This window comes from Procambarus clarkii, chromosome 5 (assembly GCF_040958095.1).
Source record: "Procambarus clarkii isolate CNS0578487 chromosome 5, FALCON_Pclarkii_2.0, whole genome shotgun sequence".
In the NCBI taxonomy this organism is placed as follows: Eukaryota; Metazoa; Arthropoda; class Malacostraca; order Decapoda; family Cambaridae; genus Procambarus; species Procambarus clarkii.
In genome coordinates this window covers 2,445,607-2,454,647 of record NC_091154.1, presented here as the reverse complement: position 1 = coordinate 2,454,647, position 9,041 = coordinate 2,445,607, and the positions used below count along the sequence as shown (strand labels likewise).

The window sequence follows — 9,041 nt, the reverse complement described above, 5'->3', positions numbered from 1 at the left end:
GTGTGCTGCTATCTACCAAGCTTAGGTATACACAACAGTGTGCTGCTATCTACCAAGCTTAGGTATACACAGCAGTGTGCTGCTATCTACCAAGCTTAGGTATACACAGCAGTGTGCTGCTATCTACCAAGCTTAGGTATACACAACAGTGTGCTGCTATCTACCAAGCTTAGGTATACACAGCAGTGTGCTGCTATCTACCAAGCTTAGGTATACACAACAGTGTGCTGCTATCTACCAAGCTTAGGTATACACAGCAGTGTGCTGCTATCTACCAAGCTTAGGTATACACAACAGTGTGCTGCTATCTACCAAGCTTAGGTATACACAGCAGTGTGCTGCTATCTACCAAGCTTAGGTATACACAACAGTGTGCTGCTATCTACCAAGCTTAGGTATACACAGCAGTGTGCTGCTATCTACCAAGCTTAGGTATACACAGCAGTGTGCTGCTATCTACCAAGCTTAGGTATACACAACAGTGTGCTGCTATCTACCAAGCTTAGGTATACACAGCAGTGTGCTGCTATCTACCAAGCTTAGGTATACACAGCAGTGTGCTGCTATCTACCAAGCTTAGGTATACACAGCAGTGTGCTGCTATCTTACTCTATTTGAGAAATTACAAAGTGAAGGTCAAGAAGTAGCTATGTGTTGACGTAATATTCCCATCTCGCAGGATGTGTTGACGTAATATTCCCATCTCGCAGGATGTGTTGACGTAATATTCCCATCTCGCAGGATGTGTTGACGTAATATTCCCATCTCGCAGGATGTGTTGACGTAATATTCCCATCTCGCAGGATGTGTTGACGTAATATTCCCATCTCGCAGGATGTGTTGACGTAATATTCCCATCTCGCAGGATGTGTTGACGTAATATTCCCATCTCGCAGGATGTGTTGACGTAATATTCCCATCTCACAGGATGTGTTGACGTAATATTCCCATCTCGCAGGATGGTTAGTCAATAGAAGCATTAACTTGAGTACTCTTCTCTAAATTGTAAAATATATTACTGTTAAAAGTGTATAAAGTTCTTACAAGCATGTAAGAACTCTTGTATATATAAATAAAATATGAGTGGGCCCACTCTACTTTATTTTTATTTGCCTTTAAACCCACAACAGTGCTGCAAGGTTTAACACCTAACAAGTTGCAACAAGGGAATCGTAGGGATCTTTACATTGTATGTTTGCAGTGGGAGGGTGGGGGGGGGGGGGGGGTGAACAAAATGTTGGTAATTATATTACAAATTAATATAATTTGCCAGTATTAGTCCTTCAGCTCGCTACTACCACTGATGTATTCACCTAGTTGAGTTTTGGCACTTCGGTCCAGTCTCTCAACTGTATTCGCCTAGTTGAGCTTTGGCTCTTTTGGCCTGCCTCTCAAATGTTAATCATTTGTTTTTTCACACAAACACACACACACACACACACACACACACTAATTGTATTTGGAAGTAAAAAATAAAGGTGTAATTGGACTCATGGAAACAAAACTCAGGAATTATAACGAAGGCTGTGTTTACCCAAGACTACATTGTAACAAGGAAAGAGAGGGAGGGTAGGGGAGGAGGCGGAGTGGCCCTACTCATGAGAAAGGAATGGAGTTTCAAGGAGATGGTTATCCCAGGCTGGGAGGTGTTCGGAGACTACATAACAGGCACCATGATGATAGGAGGACCAAGAGTAGTAGTAGTAGTAGCAGCTGTGATATATAACCCTCCACCAAACGACAGAAGACCCAGGCAGGAGTATGACAGAAACAACATGGCAGTTAACAATATAATTGAGAGGGCAGCCTCGTCTGCCTGTAGAATTGAATCCCATCTGCTCATCATGGGGGACTTCAATCATGGAAGGATTGACTGGGAGAACAAGGAACTGCATGGAGGAGAAGACACATAGCTGAACTATTGAAGGTGGCAACAAAAAACTTAAGCCAGCATGTCAGGGAACTCACAAGAAAGAGGGGAAACGATGAACCAGCGAGACTCGACCTAGTCATCACTCTGAACTACTCAGGCATAAGGGAAATTGGCCTCGAGGCCCCACTAGGAATGAGCGATCACAGAGTACTGATGTTTGAGTATGTGGTTGAAGAAGGGTTAATGAACTCAAGGAAGGGACCTGAAAACAAAAGGCTGGCATTCCATGAGGGAAACTATGTGGAGATTAGAAAATTCCTAACAGATATAAAATGGGAAACAGAGCTCAGGGGAAAGACGGCCCAAGACATGATGGAATACAGCATGCAAAAGTGTAAGGAGGCAGCAGACAAGTTTATCCCAGTCCAAAAGGGAAAAAATTAAATGCAGATGTGAAACCCATGGTTTAATCAGAGATGTAAGCTAGCAAAGCAACTAAGTAAAAGGGCGTGGAGAAACTACAGAAATAACAGAACACTTAAGAGCAGAGAAGGATACCAGGGTGCCAGGAATGAATACATCAGGGTGAGAAGAGAGGCAGAAGGGCAATACGAAAACGACTTGGCAAGTAAGGCAAAGACTCAACCTAAATTGCTGCACAGCCACATCAGGAATAAAACAGCAGTGGAGGAACGGGTAATGGAACAGAGGATAAAGGCAGACAGTCACAACAAATGACAAGGAAGTATGTGAGGAACTCAATAAGAAATTCCAGGAGGTTAGAGCAAGGAGAAGTTCCAGAGATAAGAGAAGGAATAGTTAACCAGGCACCACTAGAGGAATTTGGGATTACCAGCGGAGATGAAAGGAAGCTTTTGCTAGAGCTAGATGTGACAAAGGCTATAGGCCCAGACGGAATATACAATGGATACTAAAGGAAGGAGCAGAAGCATTGTGTTTGCCACTCTCCGTGGTGTATAACAAATCACTGGTAACAGATAAACTGCCAAGCATTTGGACGACGGCAAATGTAGTCCGATATACAAGAAGGGTGACAGGCAAGAGGCACTGAACTACACGCCAGAGTCCCTAACTTGCATACCATGCAAGATGATGGAGAAGATTGTGTGAAAAAAAGGCTAGTGAAACATCTGGAGCAAAGGAACTTTGTGACACAACACCAACATAGGTTCAGGGATAGCAAATCATGACTCACAGGATTAATTGAATTCTACAATCAGGCAAGAAAGAGACCGGGGTGGGCAGATTGCATATTTTTGAATTGCCAAAAAGCCTTTGACACAGTACCACACAAGAGGCTACTGCAAAAGCTGGAGATGCAGGCAGGAGTGAAAGGGAAGGTACTCCATTGGATAAGGGAGTACCTAAGTAACAGAAGACAGCAAGTCACTGTGAGGGGTGAGGCCTCAGATTGGCGAGGCATCACTAGTGAAGTCCCGCAGGGTTTAATCCTTGGACCTATAATGTTTCTGATGTATGTAAGTGATCTCCCAGAGGGTATAGAATCGTTCCTCTCATTGTTTGCTGATGATGCAAAAATTATGAGGAGGATAAAGACGGAGGAAGATAGTATGAGGCTACAAGTTGACCTAGACAAACCGAATATATGGTCCAACAAATGGCTACTAAAGTTCAACCTGAGTAAATGCAAGGTAATGAGACTAGGTGATGGAAACAGGCCAGACAGGATACCGAATGACATCATGAAGTCCTCCCATGAAACGGACAGAGAGAAAGATTTAGAAGTTGATATCACACCAAACCTGTCTCCTGAAGCCCACATAAAGAGAATAACGTCTGCGGCATATGCGAGGCTGGCTAACATCAGAACAGCCTTCAGGAACCTGTCTAAGGAATCATTCAGAACCTTGTACACCACATATGTAAGACCAATCCTGGAGTATGCGGCCCCAGCATGGAGCCCGTACCTTGTCAAGCACAAAACGAAGCTTGAAAAAGTTCAGAGATATGCCACTAGACTAGTCCCAGAACTAAGAGGCATGAGTTATGAGGAAAGGCTGCGTGAAATGTACCTCATGACACTGGAAGACAGAAGAGTAAGGGGAGACATGACCACTACCTACAAAATTCTCAGATAAAGATAAACTCTTTAACATTGGTGGTACGCGAACAAGGGGACACAGGTGGAGACTGAGTACCCACATGAGCCACAGGGACGTTAGAAAGAATTTAACGTTAGAAAAGAAGTTAACAGGTGGAATGCATTAGGCAGTGATGTGGTGGAGGCTGACTCCATACACAGTTTATAATGTAGATATGATAGAGCCCAGTAGGCTCAGGAACCTGTACACCAGTTGATTGACAGTTGAGAGGCGGGACCAAAGAGCCAGCGCTCAACCCCGCAAGCACAACTAGGTGAGTACAACCCGGGAAGTAGCGCGTAGCAGCTGTCTAACTTCCAAGTACCTATTTACTGCTAGGTGAACAGGGGCATCAGGGTGAAAGAATTTCTGCCCATTTGTTTCTACCGGGGATCGATCCCCAGTCCCTAGGATTACAAATCCAAAGCGCTGTCCACTCAGCCACTAGGCCTTCTATGTCATTCTCGTGTACTTTATAAACCTTAACCTAAGGCTTTAACGAGTCAACAAGTTGGACTGAGAAAACAATTCGCCCGAACAGGGACTTGAACCCTGGACCCTTAGGTTAAAAGCCTAATGCTCTACCGACTGAGCTATCCGGGCTTGTGGGAGGTGTACCTCACGACCACATTACTCTTCTCACCTAGATGTACTCGCATAGTTGTACTCGTCTAGTTGTGCTTGCGGGGGTTGAGCTCTGGCTCTTTGGTCCCGCCTCTCAACTGTCAATCAACTGGTGTACAGGTTCCTGAGCCTATTGGGCTCTATCATATCTACATTATAAACTGTGTATGGAGTCAGCCTCCACCACATTACTGCCTAATGCATTCCACCTGTTAACTACTCTGACACTGAAAAAGTTCTTTCTAACGTCTCTGTGGCTCATATGTGGGTACTCAGTTTCCACCTGTGTCCCCTTGTTCGTGTCCCACCCGTGCTGAAGAGTTTGTCTTTGACCACTCTGTCAATTCCCCTGAGAATTTTGTAGGTGGTGATCATGTTTCCCCTTACTCTTCTGTCTTCCAGGGACGTGAGTTTCAGCTCTTTTAGCCTTTCCTCGTAGCTCATACCTCTCAGTACCGGGACGAGCCTGGTGGCATACCGCTGAATCTTATCTAACTCTGTCTTGTGTTTAACTAAGTAGGGACTCCAGGCTGGAGCTGCATACTCCAGGATTGGTCTTACACAAGTGGTATACAGGGTCCTGAACGATTCCTTACACAAGTTTCTAAAGGCAGTTCTTATGTTGGCCAGTCTAGCATATGCCGCTGATGATATCCTTTTGATGTTGGCCTCTGGGGAGAGGTTCGGTGTGATATCGACCCCCAGATCTTTCTCTCTATTTGACTCTTGCAGGATTTCACCTCCCAGATGGTACCTTGTGTTCAGCCTTCTGCTCCCTTCGCCTAATTTCATTACTTAAATTTACACTTTCCTTTAGCAGCCATTTTCGAGACCATTCTCCAGTTTGTCCAGGTCATCCTGTAGTCTCTGTCTATCTTCATCTGTCTTGATTCTTCTCATAATTTTTGCATCATCAGCAAACATTGAGAGGAATGAGTCTATACCCTCCGGAAGATCGTTTACATATATTAGAAACAGGATGGGTCCAAGTACAGAGCCCTGTGGGACTCCGCTGGTGACATCTCACCACTCTGATGTCTACCCCCTCACCGTTACTCGCTGTTTCCTGTTGCTTAGATACTCCCTTAACTGGAGCACCTTCCCCTTTACTCCTGCCTGTTGCTCCAACTTTTGTATCAGCCTTTTGTGAGGTACTGTGTCAAAGGCTTTCTGACAGTCCAAGAAAATGCAGTCTGCTCACCCTTCTCTTTCCTGCCTAATTTGTGTTGCTTGGTCATAGAATTCTATTAGAACTGTGAGGCACGATTTACCATCCCTGAACCCATGCTGGTGGCGTGTTACAAAGCTGTTTCCCTACAGATGTTCTACGAGCCTTTTCCTCACGATCTTCTCCATCACCTTGCATGGTATACAAGTTAGGGAAACTGGCCTGTAGTTCAGTGCCTCTTGCTTGTCACGCTTTTTGTATATTGGGACTACATTAGCTGTCTTCCAGCTTTCCGGAAGGTCTCCCGTTTCCAGTGACCTGTTATACACCATAGAGAGTGGCACACTTAGTGTCTGCACCGTCTTTTAGTATCCATGGTGAGATTCTGTCAGGCCCAACAGCCTTTGTCACATTCAGCTCCAGCAGGTTCCTTTTGACCTCATCACTGGTGAGGTAAATTTCCTCCAAGGTTGCTTGGTTTGCCTCATTTAATGCAGGGGCTTCTCCTTGTTCTTCTGTGAAGACCTCCTGGAATATCTTGTTGAGTTCTTCACACACCTCTTTGTCATTCTCTGTGTATCTGTTCTCCCCTTTTCTCTGCCTAATGTCTAATTCTATGTCATTATCTATCTGAAGCTGAATTGCATTTGTTGTTTTGCTTCCAAATAAGATAAATAAATAAATAATAATAAATAAATATGTTTATTCAGGTAAGGTACATACATACAAGTGATGTTACATTAATGGATTGATATATAGATAGAGCTAGTACATACAATGCCTAAAGCCACTATTACGCAATGCGTTTCGGGCAAGAAAAACATTAATATCTAGAACTTAATACTAATTGAGCATAAAGAATAAAAAGTGTTGAAAACAAATACAAATAAAGATAAAAAAAGGGGGAACATGACTGAAAAAGCAGCACAAATACAATAGGTTGACAAACAGTGTTGATTAAAAAAAAATATAATAATAATAAAATAAAATAACAGACATGGGTTGACAATAAAGGAGTGAGGTGGGTTACAGGGAATTTATTAGGTATTGTTTAGTTTTTATCTTAAACTGGTTGAGAGAGGTACAGTCTTTAACATGGTTGGGAAGGTCATTCCACATTCTGGGTCCCTTGATTTGTAGAGCATTTCTAGTTTGATTAAGTCGTACTCTAGGAATATCAAAACTGTATTTATTCCTGGTGTGGTGCTCATGGGTTCTGTTACAACCTTCAATGAAGCTTTTGAGGTCAGGATTGGCATTACAGTTCAGCGTTTTATATATGTATAATACACAAGAGAGAATGTGCAGTGACTTAATATCTAACATATTCAGAGATTTGAGTAAGGGTGTAGTAGATGAGATGTAGTAGGTCTTTTCTATGTTAAGTGTGAGTTTGTTGGTTGACATCCATAAGTTGACTTTTTTTAGTTCATTGTTTACAACATTATTTAATATGAATGGGTTGGGGTCAGAGTAGATAAGAGTAGTATCATCAGCAAACAAAATTGGTTTAAGCATGTTAGAGACATTAGGCAAATCATTGATGTATATAAGAAATAGTAGGAGTACTAGGATGCTCCCCTGTGGCACCCCTACGGTTAGTGGTAGAGTAGGAGAGGTTACCTCATTGATGGCTACACATTGGTGTCTGTCACCAAGACAGGATCGGATATAGTTCAGGGCAAGGGCCACGGATTCCATAATGCTGGAGTTTAAGTAAGAGGTAGTTATGATTAACAGTATCAAAAGCCTTTCTCAGGTCAATGAAGAGTCCAATCGGAAACGCACTTTTGTCAAGATCTGAATAGATTAAGTCAAGCAGACTAACAATTGTATCATTGGTGCTCTTTTGGGAGCGGAAGCCAAACTGACAGGGACTTAGTATATTGAATTTTACGAGATAGGAGTAGAGCTGTTTGTAAATAATAATACTTTCATACTTAAACATACTAAATAACTTAATACTTTCATACAACTAGAAATATCTTCGATTTTACTCTAAATATTATCATGGCAGAGGTTTCACATATAGATCCTGTTTCTGTCGCTCTTCTGACATATAAAGAATTTTAGTTTAATAAGTTATCAAGATGTTTTCAACAATATTCTTGGGCGTTCACCGATTCCAACTATGGGCGACCATTTTGGAAACGCAACACTTGGGTTGACCTAATTGACAATCTGGTCAGATTCCAACATGGGTTCGACCCCCCCCCCACCAACACACACACACACTTTAATTTTTTTACACAGGTAATTACAGGTAAAACCAAGAAAAATTATCACTTTATTGAAGTTCAATTAGGCTTCTGGAGGTCATCCGTATAGCTGGGCCCTGTAGGTTTTATTCTTAACGTTAAAAAACAAACAGTTGGACGAGGCATCGAGTACACACTTATATTTCTCTAGTAAATCCGTGCCTATGACGAAGGGATATATATCATCTGGGTTTGGATGGACATTTAAGTCAGTCTCTACATATACGTTGCCCTCCATGTGAAGTCGCAACTTTTAGGGAGGACATTTCTCGAGTCCTATCCTCTTTAGATATAACATAGACACGAACGTCTCATCACACCCAGAATCAACATGAATTTTTTCTGTGCATTGGTCATTAGGTTGTGATGAACCTGGCAGCTGTATCCTAAGGTAGGTCGACATGGAACTACACAGCCCTGACCCTTTATTTTGATAACTTTGGAGGTGCTTGAAATATATATGAGAATTATCCTGTTTAAACTGTAGAATAACCTGGTACTCAGTCATGAGAGGAAACCCAAAGAAAAGCACAGGGCACTTTTGGTGTGGGTGGGAAAATTTCTCCATTTATGGGGGGCAAATTTAGACTTTAGTGACCAACTCCTTACCGTTTTCTAGGTATATCTTAACGTCTTCGACAATTCTGAGATTGAGGTTTCTGTACCCGTTAAAGAAGTTAATTTCACAATATTCGGTGGCAGATACATTGTTATCCAAGCCGAGTTTTCTTGCAAGTCTGTCTTCCATCATAGTGTATGTTGTGCCCGTGTCCACGAACATGGCGCAGGATTTACAGTTTACCAGAGCCTAGAGGTAATTATGGTGTAACAAACTAGGCTGTTGTAAGAATTATCCAGAGTGGTTTATCGACAAAAGAGAATGGGAAGCTGAGCTGCATGGTGACCTGACCCCCAGGGGAATTCGCGGTGGAAATAACCAACGCTTTGTTCATAGCTGCGTAAAATGAATCATCCTATAGTATTCAGTAATTTAG

General features: G+C 42.6%; 1 non-coding gene across 1 annotated transcript; it reads right to left on the bottom strand.

The window, feature by feature from the left end:
* Nucleotides 1-4,526: 4,526 nt before the first annotated feature.
* TRNAK-UUU (transfer RNA lysine (anticodon UUU)) lies at nt 4,527-4,599 on the bottom strand. The gene has a single exon. It is a non-coding gene; the product is annotated as a tRNA-Lys (tRNA).
* Between the last annotated feature and the right edge of the window lie 4,442 nt (nt 4,600-9,041).